This window comes from Lissotriton vulgaris, chromosome 5 (genome assembly GCF_964263255.1).
Source record: "Lissotriton vulgaris chromosome 5, aLisVul1.2, whole genome shotgun sequence".
In the NCBI taxonomy this organism is placed as follows: domain Eukaryota; kingdom Metazoa; phylum Chordata; class Amphibia; order Caudata; family Salamandridae; genus Lissotriton; species Lissotriton vulgaris.
The window spans coordinates 165,062,544-165,083,193 of NC_141693.1; the positions used below are offsets into that span (position 1 = coordinate 165,062,544).

At 48.8% G+C, this 20,650-nt stretch overlaps 1 protein-coding gene and 1 non-coding gene across 3 annotated transcripts in view; one reads left to right on the forward strand and one right to left on the reverse strand.

Annotated features, from left to right (window-relative positions):
* The window catches only part of ASTN2 (astrotactin 2), a 2,581,355-nt gene that overhangs the window by 192,709 nt on the left and 2,367,996 nt on the right, over window positions 1-20,650 (forward strand). The gene's annotated exons all lie outside the window — the stretch shown is intronic.
* Window positions 9,774-9,846, reverse strand: TRNAS-GCU (transfer RNA serine (anticodon GCU)). Its single transcript has one exon. It is a non-coding gene; the product is annotated as a tRNA-Ser (tRNA).

A 20,650-nucleotide genomic window follows, 5' to 3' on the forward strand; every position in this document is an offset into this window, starting at 1 on the left:
TATGCACTGAAGCGTGCAGCAACCTGCAGCATATCCACTAATGTGCACAGCATTGTACTGTAACACGATCAACTGTATGCATTGAAGCGGGCAGGTACCTGCAGCATATCCACTAACGTGCACTACATTGTACCGTAGCATGATCAACGATATTCAGTGAAGAGTGCTGCAACCTGCACCGTATCCAATAACCTGCACTGTAGCACCATCATTGGTATGCACTGAAGCGTGCAGCAACCTGCAGCCTACCCGCTCACGTGCACTGCATTGCATTGTAGTACGATCAATGGTATGCACTGAAGTGTCCAGCAACCTGCAGCATATCCACTAACGTGCACTGCATTATGCAGTCTCCTGCTTTGCAACGTGTAGTCAATAAATTACTGATAATGCTATAGCACATGTATGTCATCAGTGTGGCTTTTTAGCACTAGTGACCTGTCAGGGCCACCGTTTTCCACGGTATTTAGAGCGTGTGTTGTTGTGCGTAAATGGTATGATTTGACCCATGGCTATGACAGGCTTAGGACCCTGTCCAAGGAGGTCCTGTATTTCAGTTAATGGAGTTGCTTGTACGGTTGTGCCCTTAGAAGTGCAGAAAGCATGTTGGGGAAAATGCACACGGGGCAAGAGAGTTGTGTAAATGTGGTGCTTAGAGGAGGGCGTGGTCAAGTGGATGCTTGTTGGTTCTGGACCAGTCTTTTCAATGCACGACGAGTTCAGGCAACGGAATGCGCGTGCAAGGCTCGTCTGCACTACGTTGTAAAGTGCACGAAGAGCGGTGGTAGTTGGACCTCGTATTCTGTTGTAAAGAAGGAGGTGCAGGAAAGCAATTGACTTACTGACTCGTATGTCTATGTTATTTCTTTCATTGTGCATTCGACCACCTCACAAAGTTTATATATGGGGGCTATTATGAGGCGTAACAGCCTGAGCTGCATATTTTTGGAACTGGGGAACCAGGTTCCAGTCTCAGCGTCGGCTCAACATCTGGTGATTCTGGGCAGTTCACTTAAACTTCCTGGCTCCCCTCTGGAAAACAAAAAATGAATGTGTAACGTAAGTGGTGCTCATGTAAAGTGCTCTAGTACCTTCGGGTCGATTTCACACTATACAAAACTTCAGAAAAAAATAAAACTAAAGACTCTCTTGTTCAGTTCTGAAGTTTCTGTTCATTGGCGGGGCGTTGTACATTTCCTAGCTGGTGCACCCTAGCAGCTTCTTTGCATGACCGCAAACCATGGGGCAGATTTACAAGCCCCATGAGCCAGCAGTGCGTCACTTTTCCTGACGCACCGGTGGCGCATTTCACTGCCCCATACTTCCAAGGACAGGAAAAGCCACCCTGTGTGACTTTTCCTGTCCTTGTAAATACTACCCCTTTACACACAACCGTTTGCATGAAAGGGGGGGTCAATGGGTGTTACTGTGGTTGTTCCCACGCAACACCCATGGAAAAAGACACATTACCAGATTTACGAGGAATCGTAAATTTGGAAATGCGCCATAATGCTACGCCACCCAGGCGTAGCGAGGCACAACAAGGAGAGATGTTTTCATTTCTCCTCATTATTTTACTCTTTCAAGGCGTGCTGCATTCTATTGCACGCATTGAAAGAGGAAAATGCCTGTAGTGAATGTTTTTGAGCAGTATGGGGCACCTTCCCATGACGCAGGCATCCTTGCACCTTAGTGAAAGGGTGCCTGTGCCGGCAGATGGCAGCTATTTGTGCACCAGCGCAGGGGAGACCACAGGAATGCAACATATTATTTAAATATGTTGCATTTGTTTGCCTTGAGAGTGCTCCTGCGTGGCGCAACCACTTTCTTGTAAATATGCCCCCGTGTATTTGGCATTATCCTAGCATATAATCTGGTAGCACTGCTCCTGGAGTGCATGTGGCCCTCTAGGCTCGTGCCCTTATCTGCTTTACCTCACCGTTCAGTGAAATGCAAGCATTCATATTTCAAATGCCACATGTTTCTTGTTCCCCTTTTTCCTGCTAAACATCCACGATTTTTAAAACCATTTGAGACATTTTAGGGCACGGCCAGATTTTTCTCTTATGGAAATAAGTATAGGTGGGATTTGTGCCAGTGCTTTCCGGTGCTAAGCACCGGCACTTCATTTTCAGGGCCGGGTCTACACGTGAAATTGGCTGCACACTAACCTTAAACGGGTCTCCCCGGTGAACAGCTGATTTCACACGTGATTGTGTATCATTTCAAATAAGATGCTGCACCTGCGTTATTAAGCACACACACAGTGCCAAAATCTCACTGGGTCCCTGCCTCATCATAAGTTGCACTACCAATAAAGACCACTTACAAAATATATTTTAAACCCGCTCTGTCTCTACTTGGGAATCGTGATCGCCAGGTGTGTGTCCTGAGTCAGACCAATGAGATCAGGGTTTTCACTACGGCCCATCCTAGCATACTGCGCAGCCGCAACGCTTTTCAGTCGACGGCAAAAGAAGTAAGCAGCGTGGTGCGCAGCAGGCCTCATTAGCCAGTGCTTTGGTGGTAGAAAGCAGCACCAGGCCTAATCACTTATTAAAGGCAGTCTGCAGCCATAGGGGTCAGGACACAGCCCTATGAACAGGGGGGTTGCGAGAGAGCCCGAATCAGGCGGGCTGGGGCTGTGTGAGTCTCCACAGGACAAGGAGGGTTGAGAGACCTGTGCAAGAGCGGTAGATAGAGTTCCTCTACAAGAAGACTGGGCAGAGCCCTAGAAACAAGAGGAGTGCACCGGGAACAGCTGCAGGTCTAGGTTACAGCCCTCAGGGGAATGAGCAAGAGACCCTTGAAGCAGGAAGAGGGCCTCAACCCGGGGGCTATGAGAGAGGCAAGGACCCGGGCAGAGGGAGCCCAGGAACAAAAGGACTGGGAGGACTGAGGCCCGAGGAGTGAGTGTAAAACCCTAAGGCTCAGACACCTTGACATCTGATCCCTCGGACCCGGCACCCCCGAAGATGCCTACAAGTTCCTGGAGAAGCCGAAACTGCGGCTTCTCTGCCTTCTGTGCACCAATGTCATGCGCGAGCCCGTGCAGGTGTCCACCTGTGGGCATCACTTCTGTGACACTTGTCTGCACTGGAGTTCCTCAGGTAAGACCCCTCGGTTCTTGTTACCTGTTTCACAGGTGGTGGAGTGCAAGTGTGGCTATGAGCCCTGTCACAGAGCAGGAGTAGGGGCAGAATGTAGGGAGGGGCTTTTGATACCCTGCTAACTCAGCATCCATAGGCTTTCAGTTGAAGTGCATGTGCCTCCTGCACTGCCAGGGCTGCAGGGACATGGCTGCACAGCCCATGCAATCAGACAACTTATTCATGTGGGCATGGTATGATGATGCAGAGATGTCCCTGCACGTGCTGCATGGCACACAGCAGCTCCAAAGGTTTGTTTTACAACAAACACCAACAGGAGGCCTTTAAGCTGCCACAAACATGCGATGTTGGATTCTAGTCACATATCCCACCACACTAGACAATTTATGGAATAGTTAAACAATTTGGCCTCACTTCAAAAGAGACCGGCGTGCCAGACCTCTCAATACTCATACACAGTTCTTTCTATGAGTGCACCCCAACATCTCCCTTTCCCCATCTGATTTTTGTTTCTGAAGGTCATACACAGCTCCGCAGGTGCACCTCTTTGTAGCCTGCAATGTCTTTATTCCAGAACTGTATCCATACACAGCTCTACCAATCACCGATCACAGCGCTCCTTCCTACCAGCGCACTAGAGACTAGACTAAGCTCGGATAATAGTGTACCTTAGTCACTTTTACACAGTGACCCTCTACCCCACCCTACACCCTCTAACACAGTTCTGGCCGCATACACACTGTGCTCGCAGACTCCTTACACCGTTAAATTACCACTGGCAACCAAAGATTGCGCTCCAATGCATCTCAAACATTGCCCCAAAGCACCCTTTTCTAATCTGGAGACTACACACAGACCTGCCTTGGCCCCCCACTTCTTGCCTGCTCTGCCGCGTCCAAGCTTAGACCCACCAATGCACCTCCACCCTCCCCCGGAGGCCCTTGGTTTATTCCATTACTAGATTCCACGTACGGTGCTCTGCCTATTCACTTCAACTGTGACTTCCTGGTGCCTAGCCCTGGATATTCCTGTCTTAAGTCCAAATGATAGCTCTGCCGATACGTCTCATTCCTGGCCATCTGCATTCCATTATACAGCACCGGGGCAAGCCGTAGCTGTGTCCGAGTCCGCTCAGCTCTCAGGAGCAGAGTACAGTGAAGTACAATTGGTTTCAGATCACAGTCACTGGATAGGATGTGTACTGGGGGTGGGTGTTGGAGGGAGAGACCGGTTACATCGTACATGGTGAGCAGCAATTTGCCGAAAATCATCCATTAGTAAGCTACTTATTTGTCTAGGTGGGGAGGGACGGGTTTGCTGTGAAACTTGGGATGGGGAAGTAATGTTATGGTACGTATCAGTGGTTCTGTTGGTCCACAGTTTTTAGCATGTCCTTATTTCCTGTTAGTTGCACTTCACCCGATGCCTCTTAGTGTAATATTATATATTACTACAGCAGCTCCTGCCCCTCTACTTAAGGCATGTACATGCCTTGGCATCACTACTTACTCTAGTGCACACATATCAATTTTTTTTACCGTCTCGTTGGTGTAATAGTCATGTTACTGTTTCTACCCTTTTCCTGAATTGTTACTAACAGGTGTTTGTACCTTGTATTACATCTGACTTTTAGCAGTGCCTGTTGAGGATGTGGGTGGAGCTAATAGAGTAAATGGTGGAGCCAGTGGAGGAAATGGGTGGAGCCGGAGAAAAGTAGGTGTTGCCTCCAACAAACATTTGAGCACCTGCACTTCATATTTTACAAATTAAGCACTGGGCAGTCACTTAGTGTTATCATAACTACTTCCACATTTCATAGCAAAATGTAAAAAAATAATGTTTTACCAACTTAAAATGTATAAATTGCAATGGAGGGGAAGAAAAAGAAAAAAAGGCACACTTCTACCAATTCCATTTTATTTTGCTTTCCATACTGCGGCCAAGTGGCTCCGAGTCAGCTACTCTTGACTTTTCCCGCACCAACATCTTGTATTCTAGAGACTGTATTTTGGATCTTAAAGCTGCCACCATGATCTCAAAAGTTTGCCATGCAGATTGTCACAAATGGCACGCGGCCCCTTGGCATAGTATTTTTAAAAAATGCTCAATTCCATTCTATAATGTGTTTCTGCTTGTTTAAAATGCAAAAGCAAAATAAGACTTACATTTTGTGAGAGTTTAACCTTTGCAACATGCATTAAAGCAAGCATTCAAAAGGCTAATCATGTTTCCCTCTTGCAATGGAAAGGTTTATAGCAAGCTCTGTTACAACACATTATAGAAACTGCATGGCACTCAGCAGTGCAAGCTTCTGAACCCCAAACAATGGCACACAGCAGGTGTCAGCAGCGAGACTTGTACAAGGTTCCATCACAGACAGGAGAGGAACAGCAAAGCATGATTAAAGGATTATCCCCTCACAGAAGAAGTACAATTTAAGCATCAGTGGTGCAGGCTTCTCTCCCCTCAAAACAGGTACACATGGAGCAGCAACAGCGTGTTGTATTGCAATTTTATTTGTGTTTATATAGTGAATACTACCCCTAAACAGGCATAGAAGCGCTTTACGCTATGTAGGGCACTGCTAAGGAACCCAAGGTCAGTAGTTAAGTCAGTGATTATTACTGGTTATTGGAACTAGTCTTGTGCTCTCAAGGATGCCACTCATGCTCTATTACTTACCGGCAATCTTCATTATTCCGGGTCCCGTTGTCCTCGTCCCATTCATTACACAGTGGAGATAACCATCTCCCGACAGAAAAAAAGACAAGAGGAATGCTCGGACCCTAATACTGCCCCTCCCACCGGGAGTACAAAAGCAGTACTCACCCAGCATCCCATCTGTACAACCAAGCCCAAACAGGAAGGCCGGCCGCCCAGGCAGGAGGGAGGGGTGTATCAATGGGACGAGGACAACGGGACCCAGAGTAATGAAGATTCTCGGTAAGTAATAGAGCATTACCCCCAGGTCCCTTATGTCCTCGTCCCATTAATTATAAATTGGAGAATACCAAAGCAGAAAACCAGCCTTCCGAGACCACAAGCGCATCCAAGAAACCACAACAAAAGCAGCAACCCAAGGGAGCACAGAGAAGGAGGGAAAGGGGACCGCAGGAACTAACCGGCCCGTAACCCAAAACAGGACAGCAGGGATCAAACCAGGACCGGAGACAACCAAGAAAAAAACAGAAGGCCAGGGCCCCAACAAGGAGGCCGCCAAACAGAGAAACAGGAGACAGGGCAACCAGGACCAAGACCCAAAGGACACGGCCAAGGAACCCACCGGATAAGGCAGCCGAGCCCAGAACCACCATGAAGGCACCGGACTCGGCAGCCACCCAGACACAGACCAAACCCCGCCGAGGAGGCCCAAGAACTAGGAAATAAACAAACCAGCCCCCCAGGGCCACCAAACAACAACCACCAAGCACCCAGCCCAGAGGGAGGATCCAAAGGAAGAGCTCAGGGGCCGAACAGGAGCGAGACCCCAACCAAACCAAAAAGGACAGGGAAGGCTTAAACAACAGGAGGCCAAAAGCCCCACAGAGAAGGAGGCCGCAACCCAAACTAGGAAGGCCACAAAACCCAGAACAGAAAGGGCAGAAGAGGGCAACCCAAAACCATAGGCCAGAGAAGCCCCAGAAAGAACCAGCCGAAAGCCGACCAACAACGGGGAGGCCAACAAGGAACAGAAACCAACAACGAACAAACCAGCAAGGGTGGGGACAGGGCCACCGGCCACAACCCCCAAAAAACCCCAACCCCAAGAGGGAGGGAAAAGCAAGGCAGGACGGGAGTCCAGGGTGACCGGGAACCCCCGGCAGCCCCCAAACCAGGAAACAACCAGGCACGAACCCGCCGAAACACAGAGCCAGGAAGCCAGGTCCGGAGCCCAACAACCAGCCAACGCAGGAGGACCCTTATGCCCAACCAACTCCTGGAAGGAGCCCCGCAGTGCCCAGGCCAAAGGAAAAAAGGCAGGGAGGAACAGAGACCCCCAGCACACCACAGCTGGACCACACAGAAGGCCAGAAAATGAAACAGAGGAAACTGCCAAAGCGGAAACCGGAGGAAGGAGAGAAGACAGAGGGCCAAGCAGCAGTAAAACCCCAGAAAACCGCAGCCAGGAGGGAGGAACCCACAGAGGCAAGAAGAACACCACAGAACCGCACCCCAACCAGAGAAGGGAAGGTGGTACCCAAACAGACACACCGGAAACAGAACCCGGGGAAGCAAGGGGCGACAGAAGGGAGCCAGGACACCAGAACCAGGAAAGAACGCGGAACGTCCAGCAAAACACAGCCAGCCAGACAAGGAGGCATAGGCCAAGGCCACCCCGAACCAGCAGGAGGCTGGCAGAACCGGAGCAACAGGAGGCAACCCAGGACATGCCAACCAAGAAGTACCGAACACCAGGACCCCACACAGGCCTAAACAGGGGAACTGCAACCCAGGAGGAAGCCAACAAAGAAGGAGCACCAGGGCAAGAGGTAAACCCAAAGCCCACAGCATCCAACGGGTTCCAGGACCAGGCAGAAAAATGGGAACTCAACCACAAGCGAACCAAGCCCGGGAAGAGAAGCACCACCAGGAGCAGGCCCAGAAGGACCCAACAGGACACGGCCACAAACCGCAGAGCTCCCTGCCAGGACAAAGAGAGAGAGCACAGGCAAGGACGCAGAGCCAAAAAAGGTGATCAACAGGCACCCAAAACCCGCAGGAGTGGGAAAGCCCCAGTAGGCACCCAGCCAGGCATCCACAAGGGGAACCACACAAGACCAGGACCCCACAGGGAGCAAACGCACCCAGAGCCCAGATGGACCCCTAACCGGGAGAACTGCAGAACAGAAGACAGCCAGGCCCAAACAGCAGCATGAACCCCAGGAACTAAAGGTGAACCGCCACCGGAACCACACCCGGGAGGGGCGCAAAGTAAGGAAGAGCAGACATCTAACCACACCAGCCGGAGAAGCCCACACCAGGCACCCCCAGGCGGCCCCAACCAGGACAAACCAGGCCCGACCAAACAGAACCCCAGAGACCAGATGAGAGCAGAAACGGCTGCAGAACCAGGAGGGGCAGCCAGGAACACCAAAGCAAGCCAAATGCAAGCACAGTAAGAGCCAGGGCAGCAGCAACCAAAGACAGAAGCACCCAGCAAGGAGGAGGCAAACAGCCGGAGACAGCACCAACCAGCCAGATCCCCGGAGCAAGCCACGCACACAGAAACCCCAGGACAAACACCCAAAACCCCAGGCTGGAGCAAAGGAGAACAAACTGCGCACAGGAGGCAGCACGAGCAACCCCGGGACACAGAGACGCCAACCCACAGAATGGGGCGGAAGCTGGAAAAACAAAAACGCAAACCAGACCTGCAGGCAGAGGGGGCCGAGCGCCGCAGAGAGCATCAGGCACGACACCAGGAAACCCGAAGGGAAACCAGGCACAGACCTAGGGACGGGAGGACAAAAGCCAGGAACCAACCCTGAACAATCACGCAGAAGCCAGGAAGCGGAGGTGAACCTCGCCCAGGCGGGGCAGAAGCCACAACCAAACAGGCCGCCTGCAGCGGAGGCAAGGTCCCCTGATCAAGGGCTGGTAGACAGAGGCAGCAAAAAAAGCGGGGCAGCAAAGAAAAGCGGGGCACACCCCGGCAGGCCAACAGGAACTCAGGGGAGCCAACAGAACCCCCAACATGCAGCGGCCAAAGGAGCAGAAACACCGTCCCACCACAAGCCTGGTGCAGGGAGCCAAGGAGCCGGGAAGCCCGAAGCGTACCCCGACAGGCCGCGAGGAAGCGAGAGGCGACCCCTACCTGCAGAGCAAGCAGCCGGGGATAGAACGCAAGCAAGCAGGCACAAGGCCCAGGGACAAAACTAGCACCCCCACAAGCCATAGCCGCCAAAGGGAGCAGCAGAGCCCACAACACCAAGACCCCTGCACAGCGCACAGCCCCCGGAGCACCCCAAAAGGAAGCACCCACAAGGCCCGAGAGACCAGTGTGACAAATCCGTGACACGAGATGGAGACACCAACTCCCCCCTGTAAACACGGAAGGATAGGACAGCTGAGCAAGACCCCAACAGCAGAGAAAACGGGGCACCTGGCCCCGCCATGGAGCACCACAACCAGGGCAACCCAATGTCTCCCAAAAAAAAGCGACAGAAGGAACCAAAGCCTGCACACCAAAGGGCAAAACCCCACAGCAGGTGGGAACAGAGTCCGACCACTCGCACGGACAGGGTCCCGCCGAAGTGCATAGGAACCCCAAGGAACACCTCCAGAGGGCATGCATGGGGAGAGCACCAACAGCGAGCCACAGCACCGAGGCGTACGAGACACGAACCGGGCACCCCAGCACCAAAGACAGACGCCCAAGCCTCCCGCAGCACAACCAAGCACCAAGCGGAAAGAGACAGGAACGGCCACCACAGGCCGGGGGAAGGAAGCCACCATGGCAATCGTAACACGAAAATAAGACAGAAGGAAGCCCCATGGAGCAAAGGTACGTGGAGTCGCCCCAGATCTGGGCAAGCCGCAGCCTGAACAGTGCACTCAGAGTCAAGACCACCACCGGATCCACCAACCCACAGGCAATGAAGACCATCAATCTGAAGGGACACCAAACAGCCTCCATGATAGGCAAAGCAGAAGTCCAAACCGGGCCAAAACCCAGGATTGAACTAGGGACCTTCAGATCAGCAGCCGAATGCTCTCCCAACTGAGCTATCATGGCCTGTTGAACGTCTACTTCTAAATAAACGTCCCAAAGAGGAAGAGGGCGGGAGACACGGGCAGAAGCTGATAGCCTCAGGCTCAGGTTCCTGGCTCGAAATCCAAGAACACAGCAGCAGTACCAGAGCAGAAACACCCCCAGTTTTTTTTCTCAAAAGTATCTGTGGATGATAAGTGTTAGATCATTGATAAATTATAGCATGTATGGCTTCTATACCTGGGGCTCAAACCCTGGTAGCCTTTCTCATTTGTGATGGTTTATCACGCCGTGCTATCCTTTCCACGTGAAGCACAGTACAGGCAGCAGCACACCCCAGCAGGCCCCAGGAGCCAAAAGCCCCGCAGCCAAACACTCCAGCAGTTCGCAAAGTGGAGGAAAGAAATAGGCAGAAGCAGTGAAGGGAAGAAAAACCGACAAGCAGCACTTACCCGGAGCGGGGGGCCAACCCCAGGAACATGGCCCCCACTCCAAACACCAGCACACCAGGAGACTGGCAGGAGCCCATCAAACACAGCATGTCTCACTCGGCCAACCTCGGAAAGGCGAGCCAGAAGAAACCGGGAACTCGAGCCCCAGCCGCGAAGAGCCGGGAAGCCATGCAGAGTAAGCAGGACACCGGCTCCAACAGAGACTGACTCCCAGCAAGCCCAGCAGGCCAGGAGACAGTCCAGGGAACCCCGCGCCCGCACAGCCAGGCAGCCGGGCGGGGGGAGAAGAGAAGCACCGCTACTCCAGCCCAGCAGGAGCAGCACCTGCTCAGTCAAGTCCATCCTGTCGACAGACAGAAAAAAAGAACAGGCGGGATGCCAGGGGAGTACTGCCTATGTACTCCCGGTGGGAGGGGCAGTATTAGCGTCCCCGCATTCCTCTTGTCTTTTTTTCTGTCGGGAGATGGTTATCTCCAATTTGTAATGAATGGGACAAGGACATAAGGGACCTAGGGGTAATAGTATTTATTCCAGTGGCTTTGTGGCGGATTAAAGTAGTAGGAGTTAGGTGTCATCATTAGCTGGTAGGTATGCAAATTCATGCGGATGGGAGGTGGGATTAGTAGATGAGCTAAGCTAGAGGGGATACCTTATTGTATTGCCAGGTTGCAGGGGGTGATCAGGGCCGGATTGGCAGTAGCGGGCACCGGTAAATCCCCCGGTGCGCAGCACGAGTGAGGGACGGTTTTGTGGCCCCTGGGGGCCGATTTTGTTACAGGGCCTTTTTTGCAGCATAGCTGCAAAATCGGCCCTGGAACAAAATCGGCCAAAAAACAGCCCTGGCAAAGAGCTCGGCGGCACCCCCATTCCCCTGAGTGGGTGGGGGGGGGGGCGGCCGAGCACTTTGCCAGGGCTGGTTTTGGTTCCCAGCCCAGCCCTGGGGGAAATTTCCAAAGAGGGAGAGGTGACCTTTGAGATGGGGTGCGGGAAATCGGCAGAAATACAAAAATATTGTTTAAAGCAAACGCTCACACGGCTTTCAAGTTCAACGCTTTCTTTTCAGTAAAACAGAACAGCAGCAGGTCAAGATTCCCTGCCCCAAAGAGAAGGCACCCGGAAATAGTAGTACAGGAGTCCCTTCCTCTAGAGCATATGTAACATTGCGGCAGCAGTGCAAGTTTCCCTTGCTCACCGAACAGCAACACATAGAGTAGTAATTGAACAAACTTTCCTTTCATTCAGTGAAAAGGTAATGCACATTTTTCTCTCTCTTCGAAGGAATCTACAGAGAATGATTCACTTCACTGCAGAAGAGATCTTACACACAGCAGGAGTGCAAGCTTCCACCGATCACAGAAAATGTCCAGCTCAGGCATGTGTGCCATGAAGGTTACATATAGATGTATAAAGCAGATGGTTGGAGTACTGAGGAAAGCATGTGTGTGGATAACTGAATTAATGTGTAAGGGTTGCAGCCACGGCCACCCTTCTTTCTTTCCACCATTCTTCTTTCCACCGTTCTCTCTTTCCCCTTTCCACAGAACCCTCTTTTCTCTCTTTCCTGTTTTCCTTTTTCCTCCATACCTCCCTTCTTTTGATGTATGTGTCTTCTAAAGCGCACTGGTGCCCTGAGGCGTCGTGGCGCTGTAGGCCGCTGGGGAACCCGTCCTGGCTATCCCTGTGAGATGGTCCCTACTGGGTATCTCCAAGGTGAAACCAGGCATCCCCGGCAAATGTGGGGTGCCGTTGTAGAGATGAGGCAAGCTAATGCCCAGAGTTGCCGAGTGTTATCCCTGGTTAGAGTAGGCACCAAGGCGAGAATTATCGAGTCCGCTGACCCTGGTCCACGACCCTGCCGCGTCGGGAATTGAACCCTGGTCCCGGGCCATTCTCTGCTTCCGGGTCTGCTGCCTCTAACCAGTGAGCCACACCACTCCACCCTTTCTTTCCTTATCGATTTCCTCTTTTCACAATACGTTCCCTCCACCCATCCTTTTTTTCTCTCTACACCACGCCTTCCTTCCACTCTTCCCTACTTTCTCTCTACTATACCTTCCTTCCATCTTTCCTCTCTCTGCCATCCATTCCTTCCGCCCTTTATTCTTTCCTCTCTCCATCATCGATTCCTTCCACCCTTCTTTTTTACCCTTTCCACCATACCCTCCTTCCTTCCACCTTTCCTTCTTTCTTCTCTCTGCCATACCTTACTTCCAGCCTTCCTTCTTCCCTCTCTAAACCATACCTTTCTTCCACACTTCCTTTCACCCTTTATTTCTTCCTTTTTCCACTTCCTTTCTTTTTCACAATTCCTTACTTTTCTTCTTTTCCTCCCCCTAACCCACCTGCTCATTCTAATTGCCTCTCTCCCTATGTCCTTTTTTGTCCATATTCCTCCTTTTGCTGTCACTATACTTGGCAGATCTTGTCCTTCCACCCTGTGCTCTGATATGTTCCTGTGCAGTGCTATTGATGGGCTGTTACCAGCAGTTAAGCAGGCAGTAGTGGCTGTAAAAACCAGGTCAACATTTTGGGGTGCTTCAGCTTAGCTGTATATCAGGCCCAGTGACAATCCCAACTTTAGCTCACATGCTTGTGGGGTTCACAACACCACTAGGATGCAGGTCAAGGTTGTGGATGTCTGCCGACATGGATAGTAGTTCATTTTGGAGGTTAGAAAAGAGGTATATTGACTAAGGTATGCTTTTTATCTGGAATGCCGATACCACATTTTACAGTCAGATTTGCCTTGGTACATCCGCTCGATCTATGGTGAAACTATCAGTCAACTGTACTGAGCCCCAACTGTTCTGGTGACAGAGAGCTGCACACAATCAATCAATCAATCAGTGACACTTATAAAGCGCGCTACATACCCGTAGGGTCTCAAGGCGCTGGGGGGGGGGAGGGCAGCTACTGCTCGAACAGCCAGGTCTTCAGCTTCTTCCTGAAGGAGAGGTGGTCTTGGGTCAGGCGCAGGTCGGGAGGGAGGGAGTTCCAGGTCTTGGCGGCCAGGTAGGAGAAGGACCTTCCTCCTGTAGTCGCTCTTCGGATGCGGGGGACGGCGGCGAGGGCGTGGTTGGCTGATCGGAGGTGGCGTTTGGGAGCGTAGAAGTTGACATTTTGCAATGAACCTTTGACAGGATGGAGTCTCTGCCATCTCAGTCATTCCTCTAGTCTTCTTTCACCTTTCTTTATATTTTCACCCTCGTCGTTCACCATCCTCTTCAAACAATCTTCTTTCATGCACCTCACTCTCTCTCCTTACACAAATTCACCTTTCTCTTTTACACCTATTTCTTACCCTCTGATTTTTCCTCGTTTTTCACCCTCTTCTTTATTTCAAACACATCTTCTCTTACACACTCCTACTTCGTACTGCTATCATCCTCTTCAGCTTCCAGGGCAAACACAAGGATTTTTGCCTTCCTTGCTTCGAAAAGGTACCATCACCTCTAGTAATGATGCTATCCTTGCTATTTTCATTGGTAATATGATATCCCTGAAGGAGGACCTCTAGGTAGCCACCTATTACCCACTGCTCTCCTCTATCTCACACAGCATCCTCTCTTTTCCCACACCTCCTCTCCATCTGCATTGATTCACCCTCCTCCTCCACCTTTCTCATCCTCCTCATCCCATTTCTCTCTCGCGCATATTCTCCGCTTACCCTTATATCTAAATGTTTCCCTCACACTTTCTCCATTTTCACCCCTGATTTGTGTGCCTCCACTTCACTGCATACACATGCCTTACTCTCATCACCTTAAAACCTTTTCAAAACGTTCTTAAAATTACTTTTCCACATCTTGTATTACTGCTTTTTACTCGCTTCTTCAATCCTATCACCACATGCTCTCCTCTCTTATAAGCTTTCTGTCTGTGTCACAAATACTCTTACAATGACTTTCTCCCACCTGGCACTCACTAAATCTTCCCCTCTCTTGCACACCCTATACTTCTCTTAAATCCAACTAGTCCCCATAAATCCTTCTTATCAATCAATCAATCAATCAAAGCATTTATATTGCGCACTACTCACCCGGAGGGTCTCAAGGCGCTAGGGGAGGGGGGGTCCGCTACTGCTCAAACAGCCAGGTCTTGAGCTGCTTCCTGAAGGCAAGGTGGTCCTGGGTCAGGCGGAGGTGGATCCGGAGGGAGTTCCAAGTCTTGGCGGCCAGGTAGGAGAAGGACCTTCCTCCTGTGGTGGCTCTTCGGATGCGGGGGACGGCGGCGAGGGAGTGGCCCTCTTCCTCTTGACTCTCTGAGACCAGAAGCTCCCTCAAACTCTGCCTTCTCTCTTTCAGGCACCCTCTATTCCTGTTTCAGATCATATGTTTCTTATAAGGACTATCACTCACACAGTTTATCTGACACACACTTACCAACAATAGCTGTGTTTCTTATGTGGTCTATCACTTGGGTGATTAATGATACGTTTAGGAAGTTACGCAGCTGTAAAATCTGTGCTCAACAATTAGGTAAAACTGACCTAGTAGCCTTGGGTTTTTGATGTCACTTGAGGAAACCAAGCACTTGGCTGAAGGTTTAAGTCAACACAGTGATGGTATCAAGGTGAAAATGGCTATTTACTTGTAAAATATATAAATAAATAAACAAAGAATATTCATACCATTTGTAATGTGCTAAGCTTCTCCATAGTCTTCCATGTTTTGATGTTAAAGGGTTTTACTTATGCAGTTGGATCCATATGGGGACAGTGTTATCTGGAGCAGCCCAGTCACCTAAGTAACTACTTTGAAGTTAGGCATATACCCTCCAACCTCTTCATGAGCCACCCGGACCCAGCCTTGTTGTTGCGCCATCTCAAATTGTTGAGCGTTACCAATGCAATTGGAGGCTTTGTCTTGCTATCGCATGGGTAACTGTCAAAGGAGGTGTCCATAGCAAGCGAGGAAGGAAACTGCAGCACCTTCCCTTTAAAAAGAAAGATCTCACAAGGTGGTGCCATCACCTCCTGTGATGTCATGTGAGGCCACTGTGCATTGCTTATGCTAATTGGTCCCCGCACTATTTTTAGGACTTGTGTCTTGCGACTATCCTAGCAAAAATGTCGAATGGCGCTTGGAGACAGGTTTCAAGCTCACCATGTCGTAGACAACATTTCAGCTTGAAACTTGTCTTGAAATGTTTTTTATTCATTGGGTTGTTTTTCATAGAGCCGAAATGTTCACATTGCATCGCTCCCAGGGCACTGTTATTACTGCACCGCAATTTTCCAACAAAGGTGTGAGTGCTCATTTTCCAGGTTAACTATAAACCGCAGCGGATTTCCAGGCTAAGTGTGATGAAGGGGGGCTTAGATGAATGGGGAGGCGTGTGGTGACGCAGTTTAATGCTACATTTAGTTTAGGAAGTGGCATGCTACTGCTATTCGAATAAATGTATTTTTTAAGGATTAATATGAATATAAGCATTACGGTAGGGCATTAGAGGACGTTTCACAAAGGTTAATTACTTGCATCTGTTGTTGCGCATCATGCCCCTGTGCATATTAATAAAGTCATAGGGTAGTGAGTAGTGACCCTATTTTATTCCATGCATGACTGCTGTCTTACAAATTAGACTTCTTCCTGCAATGGGAGAGAAATAATTTTTCATAATTAGTCTTTTTTTCATGTCCTTAATTATTCAGAGTGTCTGATTGTGATTGGCTGTGTAGAAGGAGAGGGTTCATAGACCATCATCAATTTTTGACAGCCCTTTATTTTGGTTATTCTTGGCTCACTCTATACCACTCCCTACCCTTGTAATTCCAAACTGATTGTACTCTTTCCCCAATCTGAGCTTCATTGTGCCACCAGACATGAGCAATATCCCAAAAGTATGGAAGTGAGCTGGTGGCCCCTCATTCTAAACCATGGGATGAGAAGTGCGTGGGACCATATCAGATGGAATCCTACCTAAAGCTCTGCCTGTCGCGCTTTGTCCTCCTTCTCTCTTTCTCTCTCTGACACCCCTTTCCACTGGGAAAACGGATTATATATGCTACTTGATTTTCTAGTCTTTATTCTGTCTCACACCACACTTTGGGTGGTCATTTTGCAGTCGAGGGTTTGTGAATACAATATTGGAAATTTGGGGCATCTGTGCTTCAGCTGCTTTGGGTGACTTCGGAATAGGCATTGCTGCACTCAATCTGCAGATGAATCATTGATAAAGGAGGTGGGATGCCAAACGGAACATACTAGATCATAGGAATCATGTATAGTTGCATATAGGCAAGATACAAATGTTAAAGTTGGATTGAAAAAAAGCACAGTTGCAATTGTAACTTGAAGGATGTATATTTATGTACAAGAAGAATGTGCAAAGGGCAGCTGCATGGTGTCAGAGTCTGGCACAGTAGAGGGAAGCCCTTTTAGGGAGCTTTCTATGGGTCGGGGATACATTCCAGAGTTGGCGGAGTTTTGGTCATTCCGCCTTACGTGTGTAACACGAAGTTGCTGCCAAATTCCAGCAACTTCCTCATGGTGGAGTTTTCTCATGCTTGTGGCTGGCCAATGTTAAGTTGACGAGCGAGATTTTGTATCCCCTAGCGTGGTTTTCGGTCAGTAGGAGGGCACCCGGCAAAATTTTGCCAACACAGGCAGTTGGGGGTGGCTGCAACCATTCGCGGTCAGAAAGCTGCGCTCGAATACAAAATCTACTTGAGCGGCAGCAAAATCAACTTGAGAATCAGCGCCTTCTGGCATGCCACACGGTGCCTGTTCATGCTGAGTTTCCAGTGCGAAACAAGCACTGTTCCCTAAATCTCAGAGCGAGCAGGGTTCCTAATTCCTTCTGTTTGTGGAACTCTGTGGAATCTTGTCAACTTCGCGAGTTCGGTCCGCTCTTAGTGCTTTCCTGTCTATTTTCCTGCAATTTGTTGGGTCTTGTAATTGGTGAATTCACAGGCTAAATCTCAAAGGTAACTTGTATCAAAATGTCAGAGTGTCAGCGATTGTGATAGACCTCAAAAGGAACTAGCACAAATATTACAAAATGTTGAAGGGTTTCTTTAGCATAGTCTGAAATAGAACAACTCTTTGGTAAAAGGATCCGAACAGTGCATGTTGACAATGATCTTGGTCCGTGTAAAGATAATATCAATCGTAACTGCACATTTGATTACTCTGAGACACAAATATGGAAAAAGGAAGGATCCTGAATGTTACCAAAACTAGCAAACCTGGAAACCTGTGTCCTTTCCAGAGCCTGCAAATTTGGGTCGGTTCTGAATATTCTAAAGTGATGCTGTGTTGATAGCTGGTGTTCAATGCATCAATGGAAATCGGCAGCAACGTTGTGCATATTGGAAAATATTTTAAGCTGTCTTAATGTTGCTACACAAATACTTTAAATATAATGTTAATAGATATGAGCATTTTGACGTGTATGACCTCATTCAAAGTAGGAGAGTATTGTTGATTACCAGAAGTTAATCTGAATGTCACAACCTGTAGTGAAAAAATATAGCTTGTGTGGCCTTTATGGAGCTAAATACTGATTAAAAAAAGTGAACAGTTCTTTTTGATGTGATCACCTGATGGCACATAGAACAATGTGGTCATCCAAGTAATGCTACTGAGTTGCCTGCTGGATAACCACTGCACAAGACAACTAGCATATCGTATGGGAGCTGTAAAGAACCTAATTTTTTAGAAGACAATATGAAAAAAGGTCATTTTCCGTATCTGGGTCATGCACAATGAGGAGCAGGGGAAGGAGTGGACCTTCATCATTACACTCGGACCAGACGGTTTGCAGAGACCATGCTTAGCCATTCTTTAAGTTGTAGGCGTAGCGTCTCAGCTCCTTGCCCTTCAATGTTTTTGCACTCAAATGTGAAAGTCTTTATACATATCACCTACTTTCCAAACTTCACTCACAACCTGCATAGCATTGAGGAATATTAAATCCCAAGCCTAGAATGCCTGCAGAAGGGTGGAGATGTATACCGTGAGTGAGCCGAAACCAGAAAGAGGTTTCAATGAAGACATCAGCAACCAGAGCTGTGTGGTTTATTACCATGTGTAGCGATACTACCGACCAGCTACCTGAGATTCCTGCCAGAAACTTGTAGAGTACAGGAGACTTTCTGTAGAGGTCTATCCTGGTTGTTACTGCTGCTTGGAATGCTCACCCTATGAATGTTCCGGTGGTGAGCATTCCACTTCAGAATATAGAAGTCCTATGTTTGAATGTTTTATCAGATGCTGAGTTATCTTACTACACTTTCCTTGTCAGACTGGCTCTCCAACAATTTACTTAGTAGTTCAGTAATACTGAAATACAAATATACACTACAATCACCAGTAATCATTTCGAATGTTCCAATCCAAAGATTTGATTTTGAAATAAGGAAAAGTATGCAGAGAACTTGAGCTACAACCTCTTCCCAACACGTAAAGTGAGAAACGCAACTAGATTGACGCAAATCAAAAATAAACGGCATAGAGAATGCAGTCGTATTAGCAGACAGATTTAATCAACATGTTTCTTGTTACTTGATGATCGCTCAGTAGAATTAGGCACTCCCATCTCAAAAGGGCACCTTTTGAAGTGTCAATGCAGCTTGTAATGCATGGAATGTGATCAATAGAAAATTGATACACATCATTCAGAGGTTGAACTTCTTGACAGTAACGTAAATATAAGGTATACATCAAACTGCAACAACACACCATGCAACGCACAATCTAACAGTATACAAATACAGCAGTAAAACACTTAAGTTCAGGTCTTTATAATGTACTACGTCAAAGATATCAGGCAAGGAACACGCTGGAAATCTTTGAGGCATTCATAAGAGTTTATTTGTACATTTCTTTTTAGAACAAGTAAATGGATGTCTTCTGTTTTGATTTCCTTTGAGTGATCTTGTCAAATTGTATTATGTTATGAGTTCGTTTGTTTTGCTAACATGACAGTTGTATCGTCTCACTCTGTTGCAAGCTGTTATCGATTCACGCATGCGTGAATCCTACAGTGTTTAATAGCCATCAAAAGTGAGTGTTGATTTATATTACATGAAAATATTTCTTTCTTACAATAAGCTGTTGTCGCTCCTTAATTTTTGGTTAATCAACCATTTTTAACGTTAATGAATATCCCTGTTGTAAGTGGTACGTAGATGGTTTGTATCTTCGTAGAATATAATTTGGTTAAATAAGGATGCAGTTTATAGCTGTGGGGTTAATCAAGCAGGCTTCATCGTATGTGAGGTATGTAGTGTTGTGAATGGATATCAAAGGGGGGCTTTGTTTGCTTCATGAAGGCCCCCATAGTTTCTAGGTAGAGTGGATGGCTCCTGGTGATGTACATGACATAATAAATGGTGCTGCTCCTGGGTCGAAGGACAGTCGGAGTTATGCATGCAACCCATGGTGTGTGTATTTTGCTTTATGACCTGCCTGTCCGACTGCTCGGACCTACGAGCAACTAGCGGAGGGCGTGTGCATTGGAAGGCTCAAAGAGACACGCAGTCGGGTGCAAAAAAACGGTAGGCTGAGGTGCTGCGAGACTGCGGGGATTGCACCTGGAAGCTGGCGACTGGAGGAGGAGTACTTGATGGGATACTGGCATCATTGTAAGAGCACGGAGGTGGGGTGATGAGCAGTCTGCAAGGCGCCCTGTACTGCGTGACTCGCACCCTTCCCCCTAAGCAATATTGATGCCCTGGTATTGTGCTGACCACGAGTGGTGTATGAGTGCAGACTGGAGCTCTACTGCTGGACTTGGGCCATACGAATTGAGGGGTCACCTGCATACTTTTTGTATGATGCCCGGTGGAGCTACCTCGCTAGCTATGGGGGAGATTGACTTTGAGCTCCCTCCTTTGAATATCACATGCCCAGCCGGACTTCGGGCTAACGCGCCCGCATCTGTCCTAACCTTTCCTTCCCCCTCCCCTTCCCCCAACTCTCCCCCTCTCCGCTCCTACTCTTTCCAGCTTCTGTCCTCTTGCCCTTTGTCCCCACCCTGTTTTTCTGTGAACCTCTTCCCACGCCACTTGAGACTGATCTATTTTGTCTGATGCCCGATGGAGCTACCTGGTTTAGCTATAGGGGAGATGGGCCGTGGATTCCCTCCCTGGTCGTCACCTACCCAGTTAGTCTTTAGACAGACTTCCTTCCGTCTCTACGGTTGTCTCTTCACTTATCCTCACTTTCCCTCCTCCCCTACGCCCCACTTCTTTATCTCTCCTTTTTCTCCTCCCCTAATTGTATTGCTGATTGTTTGATATAATGTTTACTTGTTGATCTTTTTCTGCTATATTCTTGAACCACATTGTTGCACTTCCTTTCATCTCTCCTGTTGTCTCCTACCGCATCCTCCCTCTATTTATGTCTCTCGCTCCCTCCTCTCTCAATGTA